Source organism: Penaeus chinensis, chromosome 15, assembly GCF_019202785.1.
Source record: "Penaeus chinensis breed Huanghai No. 1 chromosome 15, ASM1920278v2, whole genome shotgun sequence".
NCBI classification, from domain to species: Eukaryota; Metazoa; Arthropoda; class Malacostraca; order Decapoda; family Penaeidae; genus Penaeus; species Penaeus chinensis.
Window position 1 is genome coordinate 23,585,776 of NC_061833.1, and position 12,500 is coordinate 23,598,275.

The following is a 12,500-nucleotide window of genomic DNA, read 5'->3' on the forward strand; positions in this document are numbered from 1 at the left end:
GATAAAAGTATTCTTACTATTATTATCTTCATTGTTATTATCATACTCATCATCATCATCATTATTACTTCGACTATTTTGCTACCATCATCACCATCATCATAATCATTATCATCATTACTCCTCGTTATCATTATAACAATTATGTGCTAATACTGACACTCTCAAAGATATCAAAACAAGGGTAGCAATAACACATAAAAAAAAAAAAAAAAAAAAACTGTCTTAATCACAGTTTAACATCAAAACATATTTGTTTTATACTTTATCACAATAGTGTACCACAGCTCTGAGCACCCTCTTGCAGCCTAATGGGTTCAGAATTTTGAATCTTTGATCGTTTTTAGTTTATATTTATCTTTATTGTTGTTATCAGAGACAGGTTGGGCAGGAAGAGAGAAAGCAGAGAGAGAAGAGGAAAGATGGAGATCGAGAGAAAGACGGATGACGGCGACAGGAGAGAGTGGGGAGGTGGAGAGGATGAGAGGGAGACGAGGAGAGAAAGGGAGAGATGAAGGAGGAGGATGCAGGGATGTGAGAGTGGAGAGGAGTATTGGAGGCGTGAGAGCTAGGAGAGAGCGGGGATGATGTGGAGAGGGGGTGAAGAGCGAGAGAGGGGAGAGAGAGGAGAGAGGCCGAGACGGGAGGAGAGAAGCGAGGAGAGATGCAGAGTAGGAGAAGGTGATTGAGAGTAGAGAGCGAGGAGGGGAGGGAGAAGGAGAGAGACTGGAGAGAGGAGATGAGAAAGAGAGAGTTGATGAGGGGAGAGATTGTGAAGAGAGAGGAGAGAGAGATGAGAGAGAGAGAGGAGAGAGAGTGAGTGGAGGGAGAGAACGGATGTGAGAGGGAGAGCGGAGAGGAGGAGAGAAGAGTGAGAGTGGAGAGAGAAGAGTAGAGGAGACAGAGGACTAGAGAATGATGTTGAGTGGAAGGAGAGGAGAGGATGGGAGAAGCTGTGTAGGAGAGAGAGAGTAGAGGATGTAATGAGAGATTGATTGCCGAGAGCAGGAGGAGATGAGAGAGAAGGGGCGAAGCGATCAGGACGGAGTGGGAGGGAGGAATGATAGAGAGGAGAGGGAGAGGGTGAGGAGACGGCGAGAGAGAGAGAGAGGGAAAGAGGAGAGGAGAGAGGAAGGACATGAGAGAGGGGAGAGATAGGGAGGAAAGATGGAGGGTGATGGGAGGGTGGGAGAGAGAGAGAGTAGGGATCGGGGAGGAGAGTGAGAGGGAGAGGATGTGAGCGTTGAGAGGGTTGAGACGGGAGGAGAGTGGAGAGGATGAGAAGAGAAGGAGAGAAAGAGTGAGAGTTGGAGAGCGAGACGAGGAGCGAGAGAGAGGGATTGAGACGGAGAGATGAGGGGGTCGAGGAGGAGGCGAGAGGAGGAGAGGGAGAGAGAGGGGAGAGCGAGGGAGAGAGGAGAGAAGGAGAGAGTAGCGAGGATGGAAGGAGAGAGCGTGGAGTGAAGAGAGATGGAGATGAGGTGAGAGAGAGAGAGGAGGAAGAGATGGAGTGAGAGAGAGAGGAGAGTAGAATAGGAGGAAGGAAGAGAGAGATGGGGAGAGGGGAGAGAGATAAGAGAGGGAGCGAGAGAGGTCGAGATGAGTGAGGGGATGAGGAGGAGGAGAGGAGTAGGGAGAGAGGGATTGTGAAGATTGACTGAGAGAGTAAGAGGGCGGAGTGAGTAAGGACCGAGCGAGAGAAGAGATGGTGAGAGGAGGAGGAGGAGAGAGGGAGAGAGGAGAGAAGAGAGAGACCCGAGGAGGAGAGAGTTGAGGCGAGAGAATTTGACTTGTAGAGGGAGTCGTGGGGAGAGAGAGTGAGAGGGAGAGAGAGGGAGGAGGAGGAGGGAGATGGAACGGACGGGAGGAGTGGGAAGAGGAAGAGAAGAGCAGGGAGAAGGGGATGTGGGTAGGCTGTGAGAAGGGAGAGCTGGAGAGGCGATGTGTGAGAGATAGGAGGATGAGGGAGATGGAGAAGAGGAGGCGGTGAGGGCATAGATAGTGATGGAGGATGAGGGATGAGGACGAGAGTGAGGAGAGAAGGGAGGGAGGAGATGAGAGAGAAAGAGGAGTAGAGGGACCGAGAGGGAGGGGGGAGAATGAAGGGAGAGTGAACGAGATGATGGAGAGAGGAGAGAGGGAGAGAAGGGGGGAGAGAGAGAGGTAGAGGAAGAGAGTTGGAGTGGAAGGGTGGGAGAGAGGGGGAGAGAAGAAGGGTGGAGAGAGGAGTGGAGAGAGGAGGAGGAGAGCGAGGAGGAAGGAAGGTAGAGGTGGAGAAGGATGGGGGAGTAATAGTAGATGGGAGCGAGAGGAGGAACTCTCGGGAGAGGGGAGGGGTGAGGGAGAGTAGATGGGGGGGGTGAGGGAGACGAGGGAGGGAAGAGTACGAGAGAGAGAGGGAGAGACGGACCGAGAGGGGAGGAAAGAGAAGTGAGATGAGGGGAGGGGAGAGAAGGAGGGGGGTCGTAGAAAGAGAGTGGATGAAGGGGGGAGGGGGGAGGGGAGGGAAAGAGATCGGAGAGGGGAGAGGAGTGGGAGGAGAGAGGAGAAGACGGGATAGAGAGAGAATGGATGACGAGGGAGAAGAGGAGAGAGAGGAGCGGGGTGAGGAGTGAGAAGGGAAGAGGAGGGTGACGGAGAGAGGAGAGAGTGAGAGGAAGGGGAGAGATTGTGGAGAGAGGGGAGAGGAGGAGAGATAGATAGGAAGAGTCGGAGGGGGATGGGGAGCGAACGGGGAGAGCGCGAGAGGAGAGGAGAGGGAGGTTGGAGAGATTGAGAGGTAGAGAGAGATGGGGGCGAGGTATTAATGGAGCGAGAGAGCGCGAGAGTGGGAGAAGGGAGAGTTATGAGGAGGATGGAGTAGGAGTGGAGAGAGAGAGGAGGATTGGGAGAGAGAAGGAGGAGGAGAGATTGGAGATTGAAGCGAGAGAAGAGGGAGAGAGAGAGAGACGGAGAGGACGGAGTTGAGATACGAGGAGAGACGACGTATGATGAGAGAGGAGGAGAATGGAGAGGACGGAGGAGAGGCGAAGGAGAGAGATAAAAAGAGAATGTGGAAAGACGAGAACGAAGAGAAGAGGAGGAAAGAGAGGAGAGAAACGAGAAAAGAGAGGCAAGATGGGGGAGAAGAGAGGAGATTAAGAAGAGGAGAAAGAATGAGAAGAAAAGGAATAAGGAAAAGAGGAGAATAGAGAGACAGTTGTCGAGGAGAAGGAGAAGAGTTAAGAGAGAGGCGAGAAGTAGAGGAGAACAAGATGAGAAAGAGAGAGAGGTAAGAGAAGATGAGAAGAATGAGAGAGAATAGTTGAGAGAGGGAGAGCAGAGAGAGAGAGAGTAAGAGAGAGAAAGATGAGAGAATGAGGAGAGACGAAGAAGAGAGAGAGAGTAAGAGAGAAAGCATAGAGTGAGAGAGACAGAGAGAGATAATGAGAGGGGGGGGGTGAAGGGGAGAGGAGAGAGAATAAGGACAGAGATAGGAGAGCAGAGGAGTTAGGAGAGATAAAAAGAGAGAAGAGAGAAGATAGATGAGATTGGATGAGATTGGAGGCGAGAGAGGAGGAGGGGCGGGCTGAGAGACTCTCGAGAGATGATGGAGCAAGAGAGAGTCAGCGAGGTGTGGAGAAAGAGGGGAGACGTGGCTAGAGAGCGAGATGAGTTTCTCTCTCTCTCTAAGTATCCTACTCCGAGGGAGGGATGGAGAGGTTGATCCGAGATGTAGCCTGGATTGAGAGAGTGGGAGGGGTAAGTGGTTGAACCGTGATGGTGGAGCTGGAGACGGTACTGGTAGTGTGGGACGGAGAGGGGTGGGGGAAGCGAGAGGTTGGAGGGTGAGAGTGATGAGGGATGTAAACGATGGAGGGGGAGGACGATTGGACTGGGGACTCGAGGTCAAGGGAGGGGGTGGAGTTATTGAGGGATAGTAGGGAGACGGAGAGGAGGGAGCAGGACGAGCTGATGAGCTGATGAGAGAAAGAGTGGAGAGATGATGATGAGGAGAGGACGATTTGACGGAGATGAAGGGAGATGAGGAGATGAAGAGTATTGGAGTGAGTTGGATGATGATGGGAGTGATTTGGAAGATATAGAACCGGACGGATGAGAGTTGGGATTGGGGAGAATTGACGTTGAGAGAGTAGTGAGGAGTCGAGATCGGGTGATGGAGAGGTGAGATGCGAATGAGGGGTTGAACAGGGGAGATTGATTGGAGGAGGAAGAGATTGCGATATTGGGATCGAGATGCTGGGACGATGAAATGAGAGTGATATTGAGGTATCTGAGGAGGAGAGCAGAAGAGAAGCGAGATACTGGGAGGAGATGAAGGTGTACAGGGATGAGTTGATTAGAGGAGAGAGGAGAAGAGAGAGAAGAGACGAGAGGAGGGACGAGGTTCGGGGTGAGGTGGAGAGAGGAGAGGAGATCGGTGGCGGAGGATAGAGGATTTGACGACGTCTGAGTGAGCGTGAGGAGATGAGGAGATTCCGCAAAGGAGTGAGGAGGGGTGTTCGAGAGAGAAGTGAGTTTGGAGGCTGGAGGGAGGAGTTCTGGAGGGGAAGGAGGATGGATGTCCGAGGGGAGGTGAGGGTGGTTAGACTTCAGAGGGGGGGGAAAGGGGGGAATAAGAAGAGAGATGATCTAGAGAAGAAAGAAAAAAAAGAAAAGTAGAATAGAAGAGGAAAAGTTAACGACGAAGATTGACGAGGAGACGAGAAGTGGGAGAAGGAGAGAAGAGGAGAGGTTGAAAAGGAAAACAGAAAGAGAGAAGAGAATAAAGAAGAAAAGAAGAATAGATGCCACGTGCCAACAAGAAGAGGGAAACGAGAGTGAGGAGAATGAGTAAGTAGTGTGAGAAGATAAGAGAAAGAGGGGAGAAGAAGGAAGAAGAGAATGAGAAGGAGGAAGAAAGAGAGAAGAAGAGAAGAGAGAGGGAGATAGATAATTAACGAGATGCGAGGCTGAGATGGAGGTGTTGACGGATGAGAGAGAGATAGATTGGAGAGTGAGTGGAGAGAGAGAGAGAGAGAGAAGAGAGTACGAGCGAGGCGGATGGACTTTGACTACTTGAGTGGGGAGCGATTACCGACTGCTAGGAGCGTCTGGAGATGTGGGGGAGCTTGAGAGCTGGACTGGAATCTTGATGAATGAAATCTTACGGGGGAGAGTTCGAGAGAGCAGGAGAGAGATGATGAAGACGAGAGAGAGAGAAGATAGGTAGAGTGGGGGAAGGGCAAATCACCTTATTGGTTTGTCTCATTGTTTTTTGAGAGGTATGTAGTATAGTGTAATCAGAATTTTTTCTAAATAGACATAAAAAGAGGGGGACAGCTTAGAAGAAACAAACACATTCATACACAAAAGACAACAGAAAAGAGGAGACGATTAGAAGAAGAAAAAGCATCAACACACACAACACACACACACTACCCACGACACACACACACTCCATAACTACACACTCACCACTCAAACACACGCCGTACTCAACGCAAATCCTTCCTATCCTTTCCATGCCTGCCCCTACGCTGCCCGTTTGCATCACCCCTCCACATGCAAAACATTGCTAGGGCGACATAACCCTACCGCCCCTTATTTTAATATTTTATTGCCCCCTTGGGACATCGGAATCGAGGACCCCCGCGCCTACTGTTTGAAAAAAGCAAAAAAATCTTTTACCCCTTTCTCTCGCTTCTCGTGATAGTGCATGAGGTGAGTGAAAATTAAAAAATAAAAAAATATAAAAAAAAAATCATAACAGTAGAGATTTTATTCAAATTCCTATTAATACAGCCTTTTAACCGCGTTTCTTTTGGATGGTTTTTTTGTTTTTGTCTTATCACTCGTGTTTTGGTTTGTTTTAAAGCACTTCATTTAATTCGTTTTCCTCTCTTCCCCCTGCAACATCGAGACTTGCATTAGCCGGCCTTGCAACCGGGATCCCCGAACCGACTCCGAACCGGCGTCCTCTCGCTGCTTGCCTTTAAACGCCGCGGCCGCACTGCCGGTTCATACGCGGTCGACTCGGCTCTCCCTCGTCGGTTGTGGGGGTAGTTTGTTATGTTCGTTGGGCCGCCGTGCCTTTGACTAAACCGCTGCCGCCGGCGTGTAGTCGCCTAGGGGGCCTTATCCGGGAGTGGCGGCACCATGACGCAGGCCGACGGTGCCTCGGGCGCGGGCCGACCCGGGGGGCGCGGGGGCGGCAGGGGGGAGCGAGGTGCGGAGAGCAGGGGGGGAGCGTGAGGGGGGTGAGGGAAGGGGCGAGGGCAGCGAGAGAGGGAGAGAAAGGAGCTGCGCGCAGAGGAGAAGAGGAAGAGCGAAGCTGAGGGAGAGAGGAGAGATAGAAGAGTAGCAGCGACGACGGAAGAGAGGGGAAGAAAGAAGAGAAAGAAGAGAAAAAGGAGCAAAGAGAGCATAAGAGCAAGGAAGAGGAGCAAGAAAATACAAGGTAAAGAGGCGAGAGAGAGAGCGAGGGAGACGCGCAGCGCGAGAGAGAGAGCGGGAGAGAGAGGAGAGAGAGAGTAGAGAAAGAAAGAGGAGCGCGAGGAGAGAGCGAAAAGGCGAGAGATAAGAAGAGTAAGGGAGCGAGAAACACGCGCAGCGCGACGGAGAGGAGAGGAGGGAGAGCGCAGAGAAAAGGACGAGTACGCGCGCGCAGTGGCGAGAGCACGAAGAAGAGAGAACGCGCAGGCCGAGTGCGAGCAGAAGTAGCAGAGGCAGAGAGGAGGGAACGCGTAGAGAAGACGTGAGAGGGTAGATCGGGGGGCGACGGGAGCCAGTCGAGAAGAAGAGAGGAGTAGACGAGTAGAGAGATGAGAGGATGGAGCGCAGGAGTAGAACAGAAAAGTAGTGTTAGAGAGAATGAGAGAGTCGAGATGATCAGCAGAGCGAGAGAGAACCCAACACCATCGCGCGGAGCGACCGAGCGCGCGAGGCCGGTAGGCGAGGAGGAGGGCGAGGAAGCAGAGCGAGAGAGGCGGAATGAAGAGAAGAGAGAGCGCAGCGGAGATAGAGGAGAGAGAGTAGAAGGAGAAGAGACGTAGAGCGACGGTAAGAGAGAGAGAAGGAAGAGTACAGGGCGCAGAAGTAGACGCGGAGAAGAGTAGAGAGAAGAAGAGGAGCCTAGCGGGACGAGGGAAGGGAGAAGAGAGAGAGCGAGATGTCGACAAGAGAGAAGAGAGCGGAGGTGAGAGTCGAAGGAGAGAGGGAGAGGGAAAAGAAACGATAGAGAGGATTAGTGAATCGGGGATGCGCGAGCCGCGCGAGAGATGAAGTGAGTCGAGGAGGAGGCGAGGAGAATTACGGTAGCTAGAGTAGGTGAGAGGAGAGAGGGAGAGCAGAAGAGAGAGAGCCGAGAGAGGAGAGAACGCGCAAGATGCAGACAGAGAAGCCGGCGCGAAGAGAGAAGAGAGAATGAGAGAGTAGCACGCTGGCGCTTAGCGACGGAAGACGACGAGAGCGAGGAGGGACCCCCACAAAAAACCCAAACAAAAAAACAATATAATCAAAAAAAAATTAACACAGGCAAAAAAAACAAAAAAATAAAAAAGCGAGAAGAGAGAGAGAGTAAGAGAGAAGAACAACGCGTCAGAAGCGACAACGAGGAGGAGAACGGGGAAAGAGGGCGCGAAACCAACCAGAACCGTCAGAGAACAGAACACTGAAAGAAACACAGACGCGGGGGAGAAAATAGAGAACAAGGAAAAGGGGGGGAACAAACGACAGGGCGTAGAGGAGGGAAGGGGGGGGACGGGGGGTGACCGGCAGGGAAGGGCGGCAAATGGGAGGGGGTGGGGAAGAAAGGGGCGGAGGCGTGAGAGGAAGGGACGGAACAAGGGAGGAACGGGGGGGGCTATAAGCAAGGGGAAGGAAGGCAGAGGGGAGGGGGGAAGAAGAGGAGGGGGGGAGGAGCACAGGGCGTGGGGGGGAGGGAGGGGGGACAAGGGAAGGAGAAGGAAGGGAGGGGAGGAGGGGGAGGGGGGGGACCGGCGCGAGGAAGAAAGCAGGGAAGGAAGGAAAGAGGGGGTCGGGAGGGGAGTGGGAAAAGAAAAGGGGGGGCGAGGGACAACGGTGAAGGGGAGGGAAGGAGCCACCCCAGTGGCAGAGATGAGGAGGGGACGAGGGTGGAAAAGAGGGGGGGGAACAGAAGAAGGGCGTGAGGAGAGAGGCAGGAAGACAAGAGGGGGGGGGGATAGGGGGGGAGGAGATGGGGGGAAAGTAAGGGAGGGGGGGGAGGGAGGGGGGGGGGAAAGGGAGTGGAGGAACGGGGAAGAGTACATGAGAAGGAGGGAAGAGGAGGAGAGGGGAGGAAGGGGAAACAGGAAAAGGATATCCAGGGCGGAGGAAAGGGAAAAGTGAGGGAGAAAGGGTAGGGGAAAGGCTAAAGGGAGCGAGGGAGGCACGGGGGCAGAAAAAGCGCTGCGACGGAAAAGCGCGTGGCCTCAGCAGTGGGTCAAAGGGGGGGGAAGGGTAGGAGGAAACGAGTAACGCGTGGGGAGCCGGGGAGAGGAACAGCAGGGCAAGGCGGGGGGGAAGGACGCACGGAGAACAAGCACGGGAGAGCGAGAGAAGAAGGGGATCAGACGTAGTGAGGGGCTTAAGGGGGTGAAACGGGACGGAAGGCGGGGGCGGGAGGGGGAGGGAAGGGGACGAGGCGAGGTAGGGGGAAGCATGGGGGGCGAAGGGGACAAGGGGAGGAGGGAGTGAGAGACGCACTGGTACACACCGGGACGCCGAGGGAAGGGGCAGGGGGGAAGGACGATGTGGGGGGACGCCGGTCTACTGCAGGGTGGCGGGTGCAAGCGTGTCGAGACCCTCTTGGTCTTTTCCCGTTAACTTTTCCTCTTTTTCACCTTTGAGTTCGTCTTAGTCATCCCGTTCGTGCTTCTCTTTGCGCTTCGATTGCTTTCCTCTCTCTTTCCGCCTGCGAGGCCGGAGTTGCTAGCCCCAGTGTCCCGTCCTCGGCTATATGGCGGTCGTATGTCTTCTTTGCTTCCATGCGAGGTCGGTGTAGGGTGCGGTCGCCGCCCCACGCGCTGTGATTTCCCACTAGGTTGGAGGGGACTCCCCCTAAGGACCCGAGAAGACGGCTACGGCAGGGGACCGCCGTGTCTCGCCCGCAGGCGGGGGTGTAACACTTGCGCTGCCACACCAGAATACGTAGTGGGGGGGTGGTTGGGGGGGGGGGGGGGGGGGGGGGGGGTGGTGGTTGCGGGGGGGGGGGGGTGGGTGTGGGTGTGTTTTTGTGTGGGTGGTGGGGTGCACCCAATCTACCCTTAGCTTGCACGTCCGTGCGGGCCGGGCCGTCTTGAAAGCGGGAGAAGGTAGGACAGGGGGGAAAAGGAGGCAGAAGGGGGGGGGGGGGGGGGGAGGGGGAGGGTGGGGGGGGAGCGGGGAGAGGAAGAGGAAAGGAGAGAGGGGGTAAGGAGAGGAGTGGGGGGGGGGGGAGGGGGGGGAGGGGGGGGGGGGGGGGGGGGGGGGGAACAGGGAGATAAATCGACAAATAAGACAACAAGAGGGGGAGAGAGAGGGGAGACCTGAAGAGAACAAGAAGAGACAGGAAAAGAGAGACGAACGCGGCGGGAAAGCGGAGACCAGACAAGAGCAGATAGAGAGAGAGTCGAGCGAGAAGAGAGCGAATACCGGAAGGACTCGCGAAGTAGAAGCAAGCCAGAGCGACGCGAGAGGAAGGGAAGAGGAAGGGGGGTTGGACGGGGGAAAAGAGGAGAAGAGAAGAAAGAAAGAGAAGAAAGAGTAAAAAGAAGAGGCCAGAAGAGAGAGGAAACGCGCTACATAAAGCGAGCGGAGAGCAAAGGTAAGTACACCGCGAGCGAAGAAGGAGAGAGAAACTGACGACACAAAAAGGAAGGAAGAAGGGAGCAGAAGGAAGAGCGGAGTCGAACTACGATACCAGCGCTAGGGGGAGAGAGAGGAGGGGAGCAGAAAGAGGACGCAGAAAACGAGGAAACAAGGAGGAAGGTAGAGAGCGCCCGGCGACGAAGCGTAGAAGAGAATAGACAGAGAAGCGAAAGAGACACAGAACACGCCGGATCAACGAAGGAACGGAGGAGGGAATAGGGGTGGGGGGGTCCGCAGAGAGAGCAAGACCCGAGAGTCGAAGCGCGAAGGAGCGCAGCAGCAGCGAAGAGAAAGCACGACAAAAGAAATCCGCGCAGGAGAAAAGAGACAGAGAGAGCGAGGACTAGAACGGAAGAAAGAAGAATAGAGTAGGAGACGATCGAGACCACAAGCCAACGCGAGCCGCGCGGCCGAGCAGCCAGACGCCCGAGGCTGCATAGAGGGGGGAGGGCAGCGTAAGGGAAAGAGAAAGCAGGCCGGGAGCACGCGCATAGAAAGAGGGACGCGAGAGAAGCAAGAGAAAGCACAACGAGAGGAGAGAGGCGTGTAAGACGAGAGAGGAGAGAAGAAAGCTACAGGCGAGCGGGCGAGAGAGAGAAGAGAGAGCGGAAGAGAGAGTGAGAGAGAGTAGAGAAGAAGAGCGAGAGCGAGGCGCGAGAGCGAGCGTAAAGAGAGAGAAGAGAGAGAGTGAGATGGCAAGAGATAAAAAGAAGAAATCAAAGAAAACAAAAGAGAGAGAGAGAGAGAGCGCAGAGAGAGAGAGAGAGAGAGGAGCAAGAGAGGGGAGAGAAGGAGCGAGAGAGAGCGGCGCGAAGCGCGACGAGAAAGCAGCGAGCGAGAGGCGCGAGAGAGGAGCGCGAAGAGAGAGCGCGAGGAAACGAGACACGAGAAAGCGACGTCGACGAGAAGCTGCGAGCAGAGAGAGCGAGCGCGAGAGCGCGCGAGCGAGCGCGAGAGAGCGCGCGCGCGAGGAGCGAGCGAGGGAGCGAGGGGCGCGCGCGCCGCGATCGCGAGAGCGCGCGAGCAGCGCGAGCGAGGTGAGAGCGGGCGCGAGCGAGGGGACGCGCGCTCGCGGCGCGCTGCGCTCCTATCTGTCTCTCGCGATCTCTCTCTCTCTCTCTCTCTCTCTCTCTCTCTCTCTCTCTCTCTCTCTCTCTCTCTCTCTCTCTCTCTCTCTCTCTCTCTCTCTCTCTCTCTCTCTCTCTCTCTCTCTCTCTCTCTCTCTCTCTCTCTCTCTCTCTCTCTCTCTCTCTCTCTCTCTCTCTTTCCGCTCCTTTGGCTCAGTCATTCACATACGTAAACATGTATGTGTAAGTGTGGGTATATTTGCGCGTGAGTGTGTTTATGTCTGTGTAAACCACACACACAAACAATATAGGGTAACAAAATCAATACAGAGAGACGCACTCACACAAGCAGAGAGAGAGAGACACACACACAGAGAGAGAGAGAGAGAGAGAGAGAGAGAGAGAGAGAGAGAGAGAGAGAGAGAGAGAGAGAGAGAGAGAGAGAGAGAGAGAGAGAGAGGGAGAGAGAGACAGAGACAGAGATAGAGACAGAGACAGAGACAGAGACAGAGACAGAGACAGAGACAGAGACAGAGACAGAGACAGAGACAGAGGCAGAGGCAGAGACAGAGACAGAGAGAGAGAGAGAGAGAGAGAGAGAGAGAGAGAGAGAGAGAGAGGGGGGGAGAGAGAGACAGAGACAGAGATAGAGACAGAGACAGAGACAGAGACAGAGACAGAGACAGAGACAGAGACAGAGACAGAGACAGAGACAGAGACAGAGACAGAGACAGAGGCAGAGGCAGAGACAGAGACAGACAAACAAACAGACAGACAGGCACAGACAGACAGATAGCCACATAAACAGACATACATAAATACATACATACATACAGACAGACAGACAGACAGACAGACAGACAGACAGACAGACAGACAGACAAACACCGACACACAGACAGACACACAGACAGACACACAGACAGACACACAGACAGACAAACACCGACACACAGACAGACACACAGACAGACACACAGAGAAAGAGACTAACAAATAGATAGACTGTGAGAACGATAATGCTCCTATCCCCCAAGCTACAGTCATTTTTTGTCACTGTCCCACTTTACCTCTCCCTGCAGTGCGTGTAAATTCTGCATTTTCCTTATTCCCTCCCCATATCTCCGAGCTTGCTCCCTCCCCCTCCCTATCTGCTACCTTCCCCTTCCCTATGTGCTCCATCTCCTTCCCTATATGCTCCCTCCCCCCTCCCTATCTGTTTCCTCTCTATCTACTCCCTCACCCTCCCTATCTGCTCCCTTCTCCTCCCTATCTTGTCCCTCCCTATCCGCTTCCTCTCCCTCCCGCCCTCCCTCTCTATCCGTTTCCTCTCCCTCCCTATCCGCTTCTTTCCCGCTCCCTATCCCCCCCCCCCCCACCCCAGCTGCTCCTATCTCCTCCCTTACTCTCTTCCTCACTGCAGTCCCTCATTTATCCTTCTCGGGACGCAAGACGCATAAGGAATTAGACTTAATGAATTAATTTTCCCTGCTAAGCCGATTATGGCGTGTGCGAGGGGTGGCAGGAGGTAATGTCTGCTGGAAAGGTGACTCGCCACAGCCTCTTCATTTCTTTTTCCTGGCT

At 54.2% G+C, this 12,500-nt stretch overlaps 1 protein-coding gene across 3 annotated transcripts in view; it reads right to left on the reverse strand.

Annotated features, from left to right (window-relative positions):
- The window catches only part of LOC125032799 (adenylate cyclase type 5-like), a 224,463-nt gene that overhangs the window by 103,107 nt on the left and 108,856 nt on the right, over positions 1-12,500 (reverse strand). The window lies entirely within an intron of this gene.